The following is a 16,808-nucleotide window of genomic DNA, read 5'->3' on the forward strand; positions in this document are numbered from 1 at the left end:
TATATTTCCAAGGACATTACTTGTGTGGAACATAAAGTACAACTCAATGACATAACTTTCTACAGAGAACTGGGTTTCAGGATGTTGTGTAATACATTATCTAAAGTGTATTTTTTAGTTTAGACAGTTTGTTGCTGTGAAATGCGTGTTTTTCTGTCAGGGCCAGGGAAGTGCAGAACCCTGCGGGGGTCTCCGAGAGCGCAATGAAGTGCAAGCGTGCATGACAAGTCACACACATGCACAGCATCGCCCTCAATCACAGTGAGAAACAACGAGTACAGCGCACATCTCCGTGACTGGCACGGCTCCATTCTCGGGCATCTGATTGTTTTATCAGATTTTCCTTTATTTTCATTTTTATATGATTTCAGATTTACTTTATTTATTTATTTTTGGGGGGTGAAAAGTGGCAGGAGTTGGAAGACAATTATATGGTCTACAGGATCACCATTTTCCAGAGGTCTGAATAAGACAGACTGGCTTTAAATAAATCAGTTAAACATCACATAGGGTCCTGAGCGAAATAACTGTTATAATGTTTGGGAACCTACTATATATATATATATATATATATGGTTAGCTAAAACTACAAGCTACTTTTTCCTTTTACAGACTAAGGTTTAAAGTTAAAACTACTTGCAAAAAGTAACTTGCTAGTTTCAAAGTAACTTTCACATACTTTTATATACAACTATACATATATAGAGAGGGAGAGAGAGAAATAGATAGATGGATAATGAAACAGAATAGCATTTGATAACAGAGGTAGGCCTATCATATTCCCTTAAGAGCTACTGGAGATGTGGGTTTCAAAACAAACAAAGACAGATTCGATTTGTCTTTGTTTTTATCACACTTTGAAAAGTTGGGGGGATTGTATTGTCTCAGATGTACATCACTTCCCTCCATCCCCATGTGAAACTGACTGAGCAAATTCAAGTCATGTAACTAGTGCTAGATTGAAACCGCCAATACCAGCACCACTGATATTTTCTCAGGGAAGGCACAGGCATCTGAAGCACGTCTGCACATAAATGAGCCCGACACGAGACTGCAGATTTGCCTTTCTTTGCCAAAGTGTAATTGCATTGTGATGGTCAGAGTGGTCAAAACCTGTGGCCCTGCAATTTCCTTGTTCTTTTTATAGCAACGCCAAGAAGCAGAATCTTCCAATTACCAAAAGATCCAAGCAAGGAATCGAGCATTTCTCAAAATATGAACGCAGAGATTGCCAAACGAGAGCTAATACTCGACTCTCACTCGCAGATCGTGCCACTCCCTCACTGGACTTCTAATTAGGTAGTCCTACAACTTAACAAGAAAAAATGCCTTTTGAAATGTAGTTTTCTTGGAAGAATGAGACTTTGACCACAGAAAGTCCCTCATGTGGACAACCAAGTTGAACATCCTTAAATGAACAAGAGGGGGAGAGCAGACAATATAACAAAAGACAATTGACCATAATGTATTATAATAGTCCCTTTCCCACCTGCCTCACAACTCAGACGCATTTATAAGTCGCCACTTTCCCTCCCAGATTGTTCGTTTCCCTCCTGATTTGCTGCCAGCCTTCTCCTGCTCCTCAGCGACCCCCGTGTCTCCGGTAGCAGCGAAGACCAGAGCCCGGGAATAATCTGATCCTCTTATCCCTGCCTTCCACCCTCCCTTGCTCCCGTCCCACAAACCTCGGCTCGACAAGGCCACGTTCCTCTCAGCCAACAGAAGACCCCCGTGGCGGGCGTGGTGAGGGAAGGTGCGTGGCCTGCTGTGAGGGGGAAGGAACTGACAGGAGCGGAGATGGGAATTCTCCAGTCTGATTGCCTGTCTCTTACACCGGGATCATACTGTGATCATGGTAAAGGCTTCTCGGTTTGAACCCCCTGCAGAATAGCACGCCGCCGAAAACTGCAACAAAGTCGATGATGAAACCCGTGCCGCTGTTCTCGTCTGATGTGCTCTGTCACGGTTGAGGGTAAGAATAACTATTGCATCACGTCTTCCATTCACACGGTGGAGACGCACGGACTCGCAGCTCTTCTTGCACAGAGATTGCTTCACTTTTGTTTTGTCTTTTGTCTAGTTAATGTCCAGGGGAATGCTTTGTAGAACATATATGTTTTTGTTCCTGTTTTTCTTCTATCTTAGTATACAAAACGAGTTCGGGGTTTACAGTTAGTGAGGTGTGTTAGAGTTACTCGTGGTTGTTAACTTTCTTGGCGGATCTGGACCAGCAGAACTTGATGTTATTGGCCTGCTTGGGACCTTGTCATGGGGGCTGAAGCTGTCTGTAGCTGGGGCCTGTGATATCAAGGTATAATTAATGATGCTGAATATCCGTTCTTTCCAGCATGACATTCCCGTACTTTCCAACATGTTGTTCATGACCAACACTGTACACAGAACTCAAGGGTTTTCAAAGTGTTGGGGTTGCTGAACTGGACACTTATTGAAAGCAGAGAGAGGTAATTGGGTGGTTTATAAAAAATAACTATCATATTTTGCTGTGTATATCACTAACTGGAATGGAAGTAAGAGCGCATTGATTGAGTGTATTTGTTTTAAGTTTTAAGTGCAGAAAATGGCATAATGATATACCATTTTAAAATAAACTATTCCTTTGAATGCTCTTTAACCAAGTGGCTGTTCTCCTACATCCGCCGGCCCAGATGATTTGCCTTTTTAAGAAATTAATTATAGTCTGTACTCAATATCTTTCAGGAAATACCTTTTCACTGGCTGACATGGTCTCTGATGGTATGAAAAATGCCCCCGCAATTACAAAACCTCTGTAGTGGCTGCAGAGAAATCCTCCGGTTGTGTCTCTGCGCTCGTGGTGTATCGGCGTATTTCAGTGTGACAAATGGGCAGAGATAAATATCTTGCTTTCCGGCACGAAATGAGACAGACTAAAGCAATATCATGAGGGTCAAATTGATCCATTCCTGGACTCTCATCTGAACCTCAGATAGCGACGCCGCAATGTTTCAGAGAACCTCGAGGTTTGCTTTATCTATCTGAGGAATTTGCGTTTCGGAGACCAGAAAGGCAGCATAATGTAACACAAATGGGTCAGTCGGCATCTCTGCTTTACCGTACCTCTGCTTAATATCTCTGTGAGTCGCCCACCTGAGTTTGGACGTGCTACACAATGGATTTTCAGGAATAAAATAATACAAAGAAGATTTAACTTCCTTTTGGAAATGACAGTATAATTAGTTTTGTTACCCTAAAATACATTACTGGTAATACATTTGAAATTACTTTCCTCAGCTAATCCTATTCGCCTACAATGTTTGGGAAAGAAAAGACAGAAGACATACATGGCTACAAGCTGTAATGAACATTGAAATTATCTGCTATTTTAGGTTGCTTGAAGTGCCAATCAACACTTTCCTGGAGGTTGATTAATTGGAAAAGTATAACTTGGGAAATCACTGCACATTTTCAATTCGTATATACATACAAAGATGTGTGTGTATAGAGAGAGAGAGACATACACTCTTATTTTGCACCACCCCGCTTTCAGCACTGTCTTGTTTATGCAGCAAGTTATTCAATATTGGATTAATTAAAGTAAGCTGAATCAAAGTGAATGCACAGGGACACACTGGCTGAGCCCTCAAATTGTTTGTTGCATCACATCGTACTGTCGTAGAGGATGTGATGCCTTATGCGTGAGGCAAATCAGGACAATTCACCTGGAAAATCTCTTAGATTTTAGTTGTTTTTATTGCTCGCATAAATATTGCAGTGGCAAAGACTTAATATGTACATGAACAGAATATGCAGTCACTTGGCGTGTGAATACCATAGGGTGCAGGCCTGCTTTCAGTAGAGCAACTGATTATTTAACATGTTAAAATAACGTGTTAAAATAAGGAAATGGGGACTAAACCTTTTTGGTAGACAACATTTCCAAGCTGTAAACTCAGAAGTCATACGTTCTCTTCTCAGTCGACTCTAGCATTGACACCATAAGGTCTGTCTGTCTTCTGCTGTCTTGTTTCTATTAGTCTCACTCGATCTTTTCTCCCAGTTTGGTCCCACACTAGCAAGGACAGATCTTATATTTTGTTGCTGAAAAATATGCACAATTGCTCTACTGCACACACAGAGAGAGATGTCTTTCTGATTGCACCTCGTTCTTGCCTGGATTTCCTTCCTGCTTGTGTTTATTATGTTGGTCATGTCCCAATCGATCAGCCGTGCCCCTCCCACCGCCATATCAAAAATAACTTTATTTTCACTGTGCTAATCTCGGGGAGAGAAAGACGAGTCAGGCTATCGACTGCAGTCGGGAAGGTGGGTATTGATGAGCCCACCAAAACCTGCCCCAAGATTATCGCTGCTGTTTGTGTGGAATTGAGTAGAAATGGTTCCTCCCAGATGGACAAAGACTTTTCCCCTTTATTTATGTTTTTGTTCCTTTTAATCTTCAGTGACGGACAAAAACAGGATTTGCAGAGTAAATATGTCAGCGGAATGAAATGGCCGCCCTCTTTGGAATGAATGCCGTCCACACACATCAGGAGGAATTGACACAATCAGTGGCAACCAAGTTTGTAAGTGGAGCACCGTAGAGTGCGCTCAGTGGGCTATAATGGAGATTGTCTTTGTCTGTTCTGTGTTTTTTTTCTTCCTATTTTCCCTGATTGATTTTGCATACTTGGATTATCCATGGCTGATGCGCAGTGATGAGTGCTGAGCTTTACAGCATAAATCTTATCAAAGTATGACTCCTTGCCAACGGCTGTGATTAAAACGCAGTGTCATTGGTCAATCATGGATAAAATCGTCAAGATTAATATGACATGAACCGGTTCAGATTCAACCGGCGGTTCCCTTGCGATGGTTTTGCCATTTCAGCTCAGGATCTCGGAGAATAACAGCAAATACTGAACGCTCGCTGGTTGTAGAAAACTACAAGCTTAACTCAGGGTCAGGGCAATGGACAGATTACACACACACACACACACGCATACACACACTCTCCACACACTATTTACGAATAATGCAGATAAAGATAACGTGTGGAGGCCATTTTCAGTTGCAGTATCCACTGATCTCTGTTGGCATTGACTTTGCCAGCAATCCATGTTGGTCGTTTGGTTTACTCGGCTGTGCTCTCTCTCTGAGAAGCAATGTGTCAAACTAGGCTAAGCTTATTGTGCCGAACATGAAAAATCTATCCCCATACACAATTTGTCCCGAAAAATAAAATGTACACATCTTTTTCAAAAGCAATTAGGATGCATTAACGCCAAGCTTGCTCCAGAGATGAAGGCAGGCTGGAAGGTGAGTCATCGTGTTGTAGGTCTGTGAAAATTAAACATGCGAAAGAGCCCACATGGAGTTTCAATCTTAGACTTAGACTCTTAGACTAGGTCAGGGGAAGCTTTTGTAAAAGAAAAAAAGACATTAACTAAAGTTTATAGGTGTGTGTGATTGTACTGATGACTCTTTATATATGTGGAGTGTTTCCCAGAGCGAACATGTATGGAGGTAGAAAGAAAACTCAATTTTTTGAAAGAAAACGAGTGCTAGTGAAAATGAAAACTTGCTTGTGCCCTCTCCCCACAGACTGCAGGGGTTTATGGTTTCCACGCAGCCTGAGCTTAATTACATTTTGGATTAATTATTTGCTTCATTAGCATGTTCATTTAGCTGTGGTGATCAGGAGATACCTGCCAAATCGTGGCTCTCAAGGACTGGAGGTGGCTATCAGTCCTTCAAACACCCGCTCTATATCTGTCTCCTGTACATAAAAGAGAGAATTAAACCCTTGTTTCTATCTAGTGGTGCAGAGATTGTCTCTCAGGCACCGCTTCCATGACTGGACACCTTGACATCTCAAATTAATCCTGTTGTGTTTGAATCCACGCGTTTGTAGTCACTGTCATGCCTGTGAACCAGGGAGATAATGAACTTGAACAAGAGACACTCCAGAAAGTAGGGAAAGCAATGATTAGCCAAGGGCAAGTCTGTTCGGCATCGAGAGGACACACTGCATATCAAATATGGGTATTAAAATCTACTGACACAGAATAGCTTCTTCAAAAATGAGTTGGGGGGTGAAGATGAGGGTCTGGTAATGAGGTCCTCCGCCGGTTATCGGGGATTACGTTCGGCACACGTCTTGGCCTGTTGGGCCGCGTGTTTGCGGCGGAAATAATTGCTCAAAGTCTCTAAGCTTTGACTAAAACTTCTCTCTAAATGTTTTATTATTTTCTTTAAAAGCTAATTCATGGAACTCATCGACTGTGAAATCCGACGTCTTTAAGTGAGACACAGCGCATTCTATACAAAGGCTTTGTTTTTGGCAGAGAATTTAAATATTGTCAATTGATGTAATATCTTTTTAATTGTGGCTTTGAACCGGTGATGGGGCTTAGTGTGCCTGGAATTTAAAAAACGGCCGCTGTGTGCCGAGAGCTTGCGAAGTTAACTTACTTTAATGGGACTGAAACTGTTTTGAATCGGCATCTTTGTAATAAGCAGCTTCGCCCATTTCACATGGTGAGTGACCAGTTATTACAGCAGATTATTTGACCAAACGTTTGAAGTTAGTAATGTATATGTCCAGTGTGATGGAGGTGGAAGAGGCCTGAATGAAGATAAACTGGTTAATTCAAAAGCAGAGCAAAGCATATGTACAAATGGATATAATTGGGGCTTTCTGTGTGGATTTATTAATTGCAGATCACATTCTAGTGCATAATATATATATATATATATATATATATATATATATATAATTATAATTTTCTGAACTTGCAACAGATTTACTAAAACAAAAACAGCCTATACAGTCCAGCTTTTGTCAATAGGCATATTTTATGTGAATATTTATAACCAGACCAGCTATAATGCGAGTTGGGGGGGTGCTGAAAACAAAGCTTTCATCTGCAGATCCTTTTATTTTCAAAGGTATTGCCCTTGGAATCATTCACAACTCCAAAAGTCTCTTTCATCCATGGTCTTCATCATAATTATCGTGAAAGCTGTGATTTGAGGCCATTTCGCAAACATGTATTCCAGCTGGGATTATCTCGGTGTGGATAAACCCTTTTTCTCGCGAAGCTAATGACTGAGAGTATGAGCCAAATGGCATCTGAAAAAATACAATCCGTCTTTTTTTCCTTCTTCTTCTTCTTCTTCTTCTTCTTCTTCTTCTTCTTCTTCTTCTTCTTCTTCTTCTTCTTCTTCTTCTTCTTCCCTTTCGTTATTAAGAACCTTACTTCATCAAAGCTTTAGCTATTAACAAGAAATATTTGAAGGGCAGAAACTTGATGGGTCCCACTTGGCAAATTTGGATTTAATTCTTGAAATTGCTTTATTTTCCTCTTTCTCTCTCATCAGACAGCATAAAATAGATATTTTGGAGGGCTGTACATGTAAATGCTGATCATTTTTATATACAAATACATTAAAGTGTCACATTTCATCAATCTTCTCTTCATTATAATACTGGGGTCTATAAAAGCAGTCGTACCCCCCCCCCACCCCCCAACCTGTTGATATATTGCACAATATTCTGAAGCACTTTTGAGATTTCAGTTCTTTGGTAAGAATTAAAACCTATTTGTCTTTGTGATTACCGAATCATTATAGTGTTTCCTTTCAAGTTAAGTAATTACGTTAGTTCGCTTCCTGTATATTCTTTCAGATTAGATTATTTTTAAATGGTGTGGGTTTAAATGCATTGAAAACTGCTGTAACAATAGCGCATCTTGAGAAAGTCAGGTACAGTGAAAGGCAAGGCTTTATGTTTATATTCATTTTAATTTCTATGGCTCTCTTGGAATGATGCTGAAGAAGTCAACAACAGTCTAGTTCATTTCAATTGTAAGGTAAACAGACTTTTCAAGACTAAATAGTCCCCTAAAATATTTTGGCTTTGAAAATTGAATTCAAGGCCTTCACGCCCGGTGCAAATTCGCAGATCGTTCCAAGATTCCTTTGTAATTACTTTCAATATTAAGTTGTCGGCAAAAGACTTTTTAAAAGTATGCCATCGTTAGCTTTGCCAAATTCTCATGTGCAGCAATTCACTGTTCTATTCACAAACCGTAGCACAATTTTTGCTGGTGTGTGTTAACTGCCCAGCCAACCAATATATATATATATATATATATATATATAATGTTACACAAAAAGTCTGATTGTCAGTCTTCTACTATGAAAACATGAATCAAACGCTTTCATATTATCCCCATTTCTCCTGCCTTATAGGATCCCTTACGATTTCCAAAATGGCCTTGAATTCCGATGAAAAGCCATTTAGATGATCTTTGAATGACTTCAAGTCTGTCTTGGAATTAATAATCAGTGCTTCATTTTTAATCCTTCGTCGTCCCAGATCAGCAGGGTCACAGCGATACAAGATAGAGTAATAGAAACTGGACTGAACCTAATCTTAATCTCACAAGGGTCCCAACACCAGAAAATATGCTCTCCATTTAATTAACATTTTCTAGTTTCACTTCATAGAGTGTCATTGTCACACAAAGTGGTGGCCTTCCTGTGACATATATATATATATATATACTTTTAAATAAAGAAAGAGTCCATGGTTTCTTTGTTCTTGGCAAATATTATTTATGTATGTATTGTGTTACTATAACACCAACAATGAGGTGCTGGTGTTGCTGTTTGAAGAGCTTTGCATTTGAAGTTGAAACCAGGAATGAAAAAAATGAATTAAAAAACCATTACTTTACATTCTTTTTTTAGGGCACTGCAAATCCTCTGTTTTATAAAACACGTCCTCCTCTTTGTGCTTTTGATCAATTAAAATTGAAAGAGCTATTCTTAAGGGAGAATACTATGATCTCTGAATGAATATGAGCCACCCTTTGATCAGCCAGCCATCTTCGACACATCATCACTGGAGGTTAGTCAATTATCACTCGCATGTTCCGGTGCTGAGGCACACATCTCGGACGCGGCAAAACATTTCGGCGGTCACTGAATGACTCCCAGGATGTTAATAATATTCAACACTTTTACAGCTCCTGTTTCTGTCAAAGCTTCAGTCAAGATATCTGTTTCCAGTCTGTAAAATTAAAATGCACCTGCTATTAACAAAATTAAAACTATTCAAGATTGAAAGGGATCACATCATTATAATCCATATATAATAAGTGTTATGTTCCCTTATTATCTTTGCAGAATACCCATAATACCTAGAAGGGAGTTCTGGCAAAGACTAAAAAATCTCTGTTATAATAGACATAGTAATGGGGATCATTTGACCTCTCTTTAATTATATTTAAAGCACAATTTAACAGCACGAGCTGGAGCACGTTGGGTCTGGTTGTGTGTAGCTTATTTTCTTCTGCGGAGACATCTCAAGGCTAGGAAACATTTCAGCAGGCAGTCCTCGAAACTAGTATGCATTACCTCAGAAATACATGAGATCTTTGTAGTTTCATCCGTTGTGCCTTTTGAATGAGGTACCCGGGAAAGGAAATGCGACGGAGAGTAGCAACAAAAGTAAAGAATGAATGGCTGGGGAACTGGAGATGTGGTTGGTATTTAAACATTTTAAACGGAAGAGCCATATGTCACAGAGGATTATTACTGCAGGGCTACAAAGGGAGTTTGAGTGAAAATACAAAAAAGGAAGGGATTTGTTGTCTTATTTGGAAATAACACAAACACCAGTGCCGGGAGAACTAATTGGTGTCACAAGGTTCATTGGATTAAGATGTTTGGACCGGCATGCTTTCTCATTTCACAAGCTCTCTTTCACATCTGTGATCTTTCTCTGCAGATTTTTTGCTTTTTTTCTTATTTTCTTTTTTTCGGTTTCCCTCAATGTGCAACACTAATTAGCTTCCCTCGCACAGTTCCTGGTAATCAACCATGAGAACGCCTGTCAGAAGCTATTTTTTAATTGAGTAGTTGCCTTTGCTGGAATTTAATAATCGTAGGAGCGATAAGAAAAAGCCGAAACAGGCACGACACACATTGCCATATTCATTAGGGATGTACCGATAATTGGAGACGCTCAGAGTTCACAGCGGTTAACCGTTTAACCATAAATTACATATTTACAATTGATTCAAATCCTTTATACACACTGTCGCTGACATGTATTTACTAGTGATAAAAGTCAAAACTGCAAGGCAAGACAAGACATTTTAAGTATTTTGCTATTCTGTAATGTATGGAGCTTTTGCACAAATAAAAACATTATGAATCTAACTTTTTAAAGAATATAGGTAGGGAAGTTTTCACTCTGAGATGCAAACCATGGAGGGTATTTGAGCTGATGTAATGGGGACCCCTACTGGTTGGAGATGCATATGGCATTAGTACGTAGGTAAAGAAAATAAATATTGTGGATGAATCTTGGAGACACCTTGCTCTGGTAATAGAATAACAGGCTACAATTCTGGTTATAGGAAATTCTCCTACAGAACCGGTTCCCCTGGTAAGAAGACGCTATCGCCCTTAGTGGGGGATAACCTTTCACGTTGGGTCCCAACATGGGGCTTGTGTAAGTTGATTGAACACTAGGGCATTGCCGAGCGAAATGTGTGCTGCTCTGTTGCTGTACGCTCTTGGTCAAGCTTTCTCTTCAATTGGGAAGCTATGCAAGATAGATTGCAGCTGCCCATAAGAGTCTATGACATTTGGATTGGCAAACTGCCCATTCAATAGTACATTCATTAGAGTTTTCCCAAAAGGAAAATTGGGCTCAAAGTCCACCGACCTGCTGAAGCTGAAGTATAGCGTGTCTTCCATGTGAGCGGGAGACCGTGAGACCGAATCTCTACAGATACAGCAACTAATCAGACTCGCACGCTGGCAGAGACGCACAAAGGCCAGAGAGCCTCTCAAACCGAAGCAACTGAAATATGTTTTCCCTAGATTTCCCTTTTGCTGCGCGGCTCTTTCCCAGGGCAGAAATAGAATAAAGTGCTGCTCGATCCTTTCCCAGCATAATTGTTTGTTTGTTTGTTCAAAACAGCCAAAGAAGGAACCGATCATTAATTCACACTCTTTGTTGACGTAGGCAAGATTCTCAGGTTGTTTTTCAGCTGCCTTTGAACTGGCCTCGGTTCAAGATGATATCCTGTCTCCATTCAGGGCTGTGACTGAGCTGAACAATTTCGCAGAGGTTGTGATCATTTTCTATTTGATGTCACCAGGTACCCAGTTATTACCGACAAAGGACACAAGAGCTGCATCTTTCACTGTATTTATTTATGAATATATCTGGTTATTTTGGTACCCTGTTTACATTGAACTCTTAGCAATCACAGGGTAGCATTCAGAACAGACAGACCGTTCTTTTACACACGATATATTAATTTAAATTGCATTCACCACTCACGCATTTGGATGCTTTTAGATCACATTTGGATTGCTCAGGAATTTAACAGAGTTCATTATAAATCAGTTTTAACTTGGGTAACCCTTAAATGCAAGCTTTCATTCCACTTGATTTCAGATGCCACTGTTGATATAAAAAGTACCGTTTGATCCTAAAAATGTATTAAACTACATCGGTTAACAGCGGTCGGGGGAGAAAAAAGACATTGTGTGAAATCTGTAGACAATGAAAAGGAGGTAGCTTGTAAATGTTCATTTCAGAGGAGGGTTCAGCAAAATGTGCACATCTTTTTTTAATAGACAACAAAGTGAATGTCTGTTGGACACAAGACTTGTACTTTGTAGATGGATGTTGATGCCTTTAGTGTTTGCAAGTAGGGTGCCATTAAGGAGCTTTTGGGGGATGTTTCAGATGCCTTTCATGTCTTTATATTACTTTTTTTTGCCCCTTTTGATCCTTTCTTGAGTCAAAGACAAAAGTAGGGAAAAAGAGGGCCATTCCTCTATTCTCCCTCAGTGGATTTATGAAAACAGTGGCTGAGCAATACTTAATGCACTTTCTTCACCGTTTCAGCTGGTAGGAATGCGATCTCACCACAGTGACATCTCCCCGTATATCGTGACCTACCTGATGGTGTTCAAATGTTAACAAAAGAAGTGTACGGGCGTGAGGGTGCATTGCATGATGAATTTACTTTGTTGTGCTTTATTTATTTTTGAATCCCCTTCTCTAAAATGACATTTTAAGTGAACATTCTGCTGACAAGTTTTTGGCTCCGTTCTGCGAGCTCAAGAGTCTTGCTGCCTCAGTGCACCTCAAATCCGAACAGGGGCTGATTTATTAAATTTCTTAAATAATTTAGCTTCAAAACAATAGATTTTACTGCCCACACAGGCATTGAGGTCTCTGAAGCAGCCAATGAGCCGTGCCTTTTAAACATCTCAGTCTGTTACTCTCTTTAGTGCTGAGAGATGTGGCACACAGAATATGACTGAATATCTCGGTGGTCCATGCTGGGATGTTAAAAGGGCTTCGGTTCTTTTAGTTATGGGGGCATTTGGCGTTTGGAGACGGGGGGCAATATCCTCTCAAAATGAATAATTAAAAATCATGTAGGAAGCGCTGAAGTGCTCACCACCTCACTCATCAGACCACATCCACCAAACCGCCGTGCTAATGAAAATAACTACTGAGTTGTCTGTGTTAAAGGCATTTCAATGTAAGACTTTTGAAATTAAGTGTACCTACGCAGTATCAAGGCCAAGCTCAATTAACACTCGCAGGCTGTGACACAGTAGACCCGTTCCGTGTATTGATCAGGGCGTCAGAGAGGATGTGGAAAAGCTCCTAAGAGTTTAGATGTCTAGGGTACAGATCACATATCCATAGTGCTCAAATTGGCAACGACGGCAGGATTCGGCAGCTTATTCCTGCTTCAGTTTTATTCTGTTCTTCAAACACCAGTCCCAAAAGTGCAATAAAAGACAGAGGGGGAGGGAAAGGCACACAAGCCACTGTTGGTATCTAGTTGTGTCTCCTTATTTTAAATCTCTGAAAGGAGTGTTCTTTCAGTTTCTCGATGCATGACTAGTTTCTCAATGTGCGTCAGTCCGTTGTACCGCGCAGAAACCGGTTGCAAATGGAAGGAACCATTTTGTTCCGTTTGTTTGACTTAAAAATCACTGATCTGACCAAAACAACGATCTTGCTGGTCTCAGATCCAAACAAATGCCAAATAGTAATGAGTAGTGGTATTGTGCGTTACACTTAATTCAGTGCTAAAACATCAAAAACAATCGTTCTTTCTTTCTCTTCTTTCTTTTTCTTTCTCTCTCTTCCTTCCAAGGCACGTTGGACACAGAAAAGCTGATTCTTTCTCTGTAAAAAGTTGATCTTGCACTTTCCGATGGTAAATAATGCATGGCCCCCTCCTCCGGGCCAGGAGAGCCCTGTGCCTGTTCGTATGGAAGTGATTTATTTAGTGTCTGCACTAGACACACAGGGTTGCTTTTCATTATTATTATTATTACTGCCTTTGCTCAGCTGAGCTCTGCGTCGACTTGTTTGTGAAGTGTCTCGAGGCCTTATTGGGTTGCAGTTTCCCCCTCCCCGAGTGTGTCCATCATTCGAGACTGCCAGGATCACTCCAGCCCCATCTGTTTCTGCGCTCTAGGTTTGCTGTGCAGTTTGCCTGGTAGTCTAAAAGCTTTCAATTGCTTCCTCTGTGGCCTATACTGTTACATTCATTTGTTTTCCCTGCTGCTGTGTCTATGCTTTTTCCAAGAATGGATCATTGATTGGTTTTCATGGTCTTGTTATACGGTGCCAGGCATGTAGAAACGCTCTCTGTCCCTGAAGCAAAGACACAAGCTTCACTATTTCCCTTAACCGCTTCCTGGAGGAATCTCACACGTGTAAAATGAGAGTGTTGGCCCCACACCCCGAAATATCTGCCCTCCTGTACCTCAATCTGAGGCTGCCCCTGGTTCTGTGAAGTATTATTTTCTCAAGATCAAGATGGAGGTGTATAATGTATCCTTTCTAACGGATGCCCGCATTAAACTCCAATAATGCACATGAAGACCTTGGTATGGTGGCAAGATGAACTATATCAATAAGTAGGGCAATTTCATAGTATAACCATCTGTGCCTTTAAAATAAAAAAGTGAAATTGTGACATTATTGGAGAGGGAATGATAATAAAAAAAACGTTCTCCTTAGCTACATGTGGATTATGCTGTAGCCGTCTATGATTCCAACATGTGCTGAATTTAATTCCCAAGGCTTCTCTCAGTGGGAAACAACTCTGTTTTTTATCCTTTCATTTGACAGCCTTTGCTCGCAGCAGACTTTAAATGATGAGCACAACACGAGGAAACAAACTAATGAGAGCGAGCTTTGAGGAAGAGCAGGCGTGTTAACTTCTCCTCTGTGCAGCTCCTCGTCTGCTGCCGTCACTTGGTCCTCCCCCTCTCCCCCGACACGGCCATGTGACCGTGTCTCCCACGCCCCCCCCCGCCCCCGACTCTCCCCAACCCCCGAGCCCTGTACGCTAGACACTCCCTCTCACCCTCCCCTGAGCTGCGAACACAAGACGCTACTGCCTCCGCCTCAGCCCGTGCTCTGCTCAGATCCTCAGCGTTTACCTCAACAAAATGTTAATATCTCCATTCCATCTCAATTGCTCAGCTGTCACTGTTAAAAGACCAAGTTTTCCAGTCTTTTAACCGTACTCGACAGATTTAAGCATTCCACTTTCCAGATTCATAGTCTCCAGTCTCCCCTCTTTAACCATTGCATCCAATTTGCCTCCCAGTTTTGTCTTTTGCCTCCATTTGGCAGCACCGCCTCCTCCCCGGCCTCTCGTCTCAGCTCAGTAGCTCTCACTGTGTCTCTCGCAGGCCCTCAGCTGTAACCAGTGATCCACAGCTGGCTGTATGAAGTCCCCGTGTCCCAGCTGTCGCCAAAAGCAGACATGGCGCTCGAGTCAGTGAACGCCATGCTCCCGATCCAGCCCTTCTCCGGCAGCAAACCGTTATCCCCCATCGCTGCTAGGCATGGTGGGCGACAAAACCCTCATGTTTTTCATTTTGTTTATTTAATTGTCTAGTAATTAATTGCCTCTCGAGGTTTTTGAATCTGACGGAGTGAACACAAAGCGTGGCCAGATAGTGTGAGTGCCGGCCTGCAGCGCTTGTTGGTTTACATCATTAAACCACCAGACATTACAGTACTGCGGAGAAGTCCTGGGGGAGCCAGAGCTTAGAGAGGCCAGGGATCAAACGACCACAGAGACTCCCCTGTCCCAGCAAATTAACAGACGGCAATGTCATTTGGCTCTGAGTGGACTGGAGCTGTCATCAGTCAGTTTAATTCAAATTGTGGAGGATGGACGCCTCTGGGTCTTAGAGGGGACAGGAAAAAATAGTCTTTTGACCCCCCCATTCCTCTCCTCCTCCGTCATCCGGAGCGGTGTTAAAACACGCTGGCTCAGCACAAACACAGCAGGCGTTTTTCTTGACACGGCCCTGTTGCTTCACCGCAGCCAGGGCCCATTGGCCCACCGGCGGAGGACACGTTTATGAATGTGATATTTAGATGAATGTAATGTAATGATTAATATGTAGATTAAGTGCAGTGCGAGTTTCATTTGTTTAAACGTCATAAATGTATTGCCTGTTTAATGTATTTTCCCAGTTTGTCTTGAGAACGCAAGGCGTGGTCGCCGCTGCTGGTCACAGACAGCCATCAGGTGATTGTGCATTGCTGTGACTGTGCAGCAGCAAAGCATAATTTTGAAAGGGGTCTGATGGACATGCGTATCTCACTCCGATACTTCACAGTGCTTGTAGCCATTGTTTACTCCTATCCTCATTAAGCGTACTTGCTTAGCCTATCTGAACTATGGTCCCTAGTCTTTATTCTGTTTCCCTGGGAGGAAGGTTTGTATCTGATGAGATTCCCAAAAACCCACAATTAATCTTTTGGTGGCGGTGGTGTCATGTTTTCTGTTCTTTGTGTTTATTTGTAATTTTTTAACCTGCCTCTAAAGCAGGAACGTATTGAAGATAATGCCCAGCACGTAAAATTGAGTGCCCACCACCTAGCCTAATTGTTTTCATTACTCAGCTGCTCAGATTTCAGTACTTTTAGAGATAATTTAAATTCTCCTGAGTGTGAGTTGCCTTGTTAAAAATATGATATGGATTAAACAATATACTGTACCTTCTAAAGGTGGTGTTCAAACAAATGTGATAAGATTCTGCTCACCATTAGTAACCCCTTATTGTAACATGAAGCATGTGTGGCGTGTCCACACCATCCCTGACACACCTTGGAGCGCCCCACACCACACAGCTACACTCCCCGATAAGTGACAGACCCGCCACAGCAAAATCCAGTCTTCTGACGTGGGAGATACGTCTCACTGGACTCATAAGTGTGCTTTGATTTATTCCACAATCAAATGCCAATCAGTAAACGATGTACAGTCAGATCCAACTGGTCAGATGTGTGATTTTGCACATAGTCTGTGCTGGTTTTACCAACTCCATGATGCCTTTAATGTGCAGTCAGATTTGCCAACATACTGAGACACTTCTGCACCAACCAGGCAGACGCAGCACGGGGCTCTGTAAAGTGTGTGGAAAAGGTTAGGTCCTTCAAACTCAAACTAAAGCTCTCCATATGCCCTCCTGTCCACCGGATACTCTCAGCGTTGGTTTTGTCTCGGCAAAGGGCATCCAACCTCCCCGAGAGTGTGAGATCACTTTGATGTGCATTCAGAATAGTGTCGCTGTGCGAGAGCTATTACAGACCACCCTGTGAAATGGGCACTTTGTTCTCAGTCAGAGGCGCCTTTGTAAATATTTGATGTAAATCGGGCATAAATAAATAGGATGTTTTTTTCTGAGCTGGATTTATGATCCTGTTTAAAGCGCAGGCCCTTTGTGTGTGGAGCTGC

General features: G+C 41.6%; 1 protein-coding gene across 2 annotated transcripts in view; it reads left to right on the forward strand.

Annotated features, from left to right (window-relative positions):
* LOC136713830 (immunoglobulin superfamily member 21) overlaps nt 1–16,808 on the forward strand; it is a 193,712-nt gene that overhangs the window by 105,269 nt on the left and 71,635 nt on the right. The gene's annotated exons all lie outside the window — the stretch shown is intronic.

Source organism: Amia ocellicauda, chromosome 18 (assembly GCF_036373705.1).
Source record: "Amia ocellicauda isolate fAmiCal2 chromosome 18, fAmiCal2.hap1, whole genome shotgun sequence".
In the NCBI taxonomy this organism is placed as follows: domain Eukaryota; kingdom Metazoa; phylum Chordata; class Actinopteri; order Amiiformes; family Amiidae; genus Amia; species Amia ocellicauda.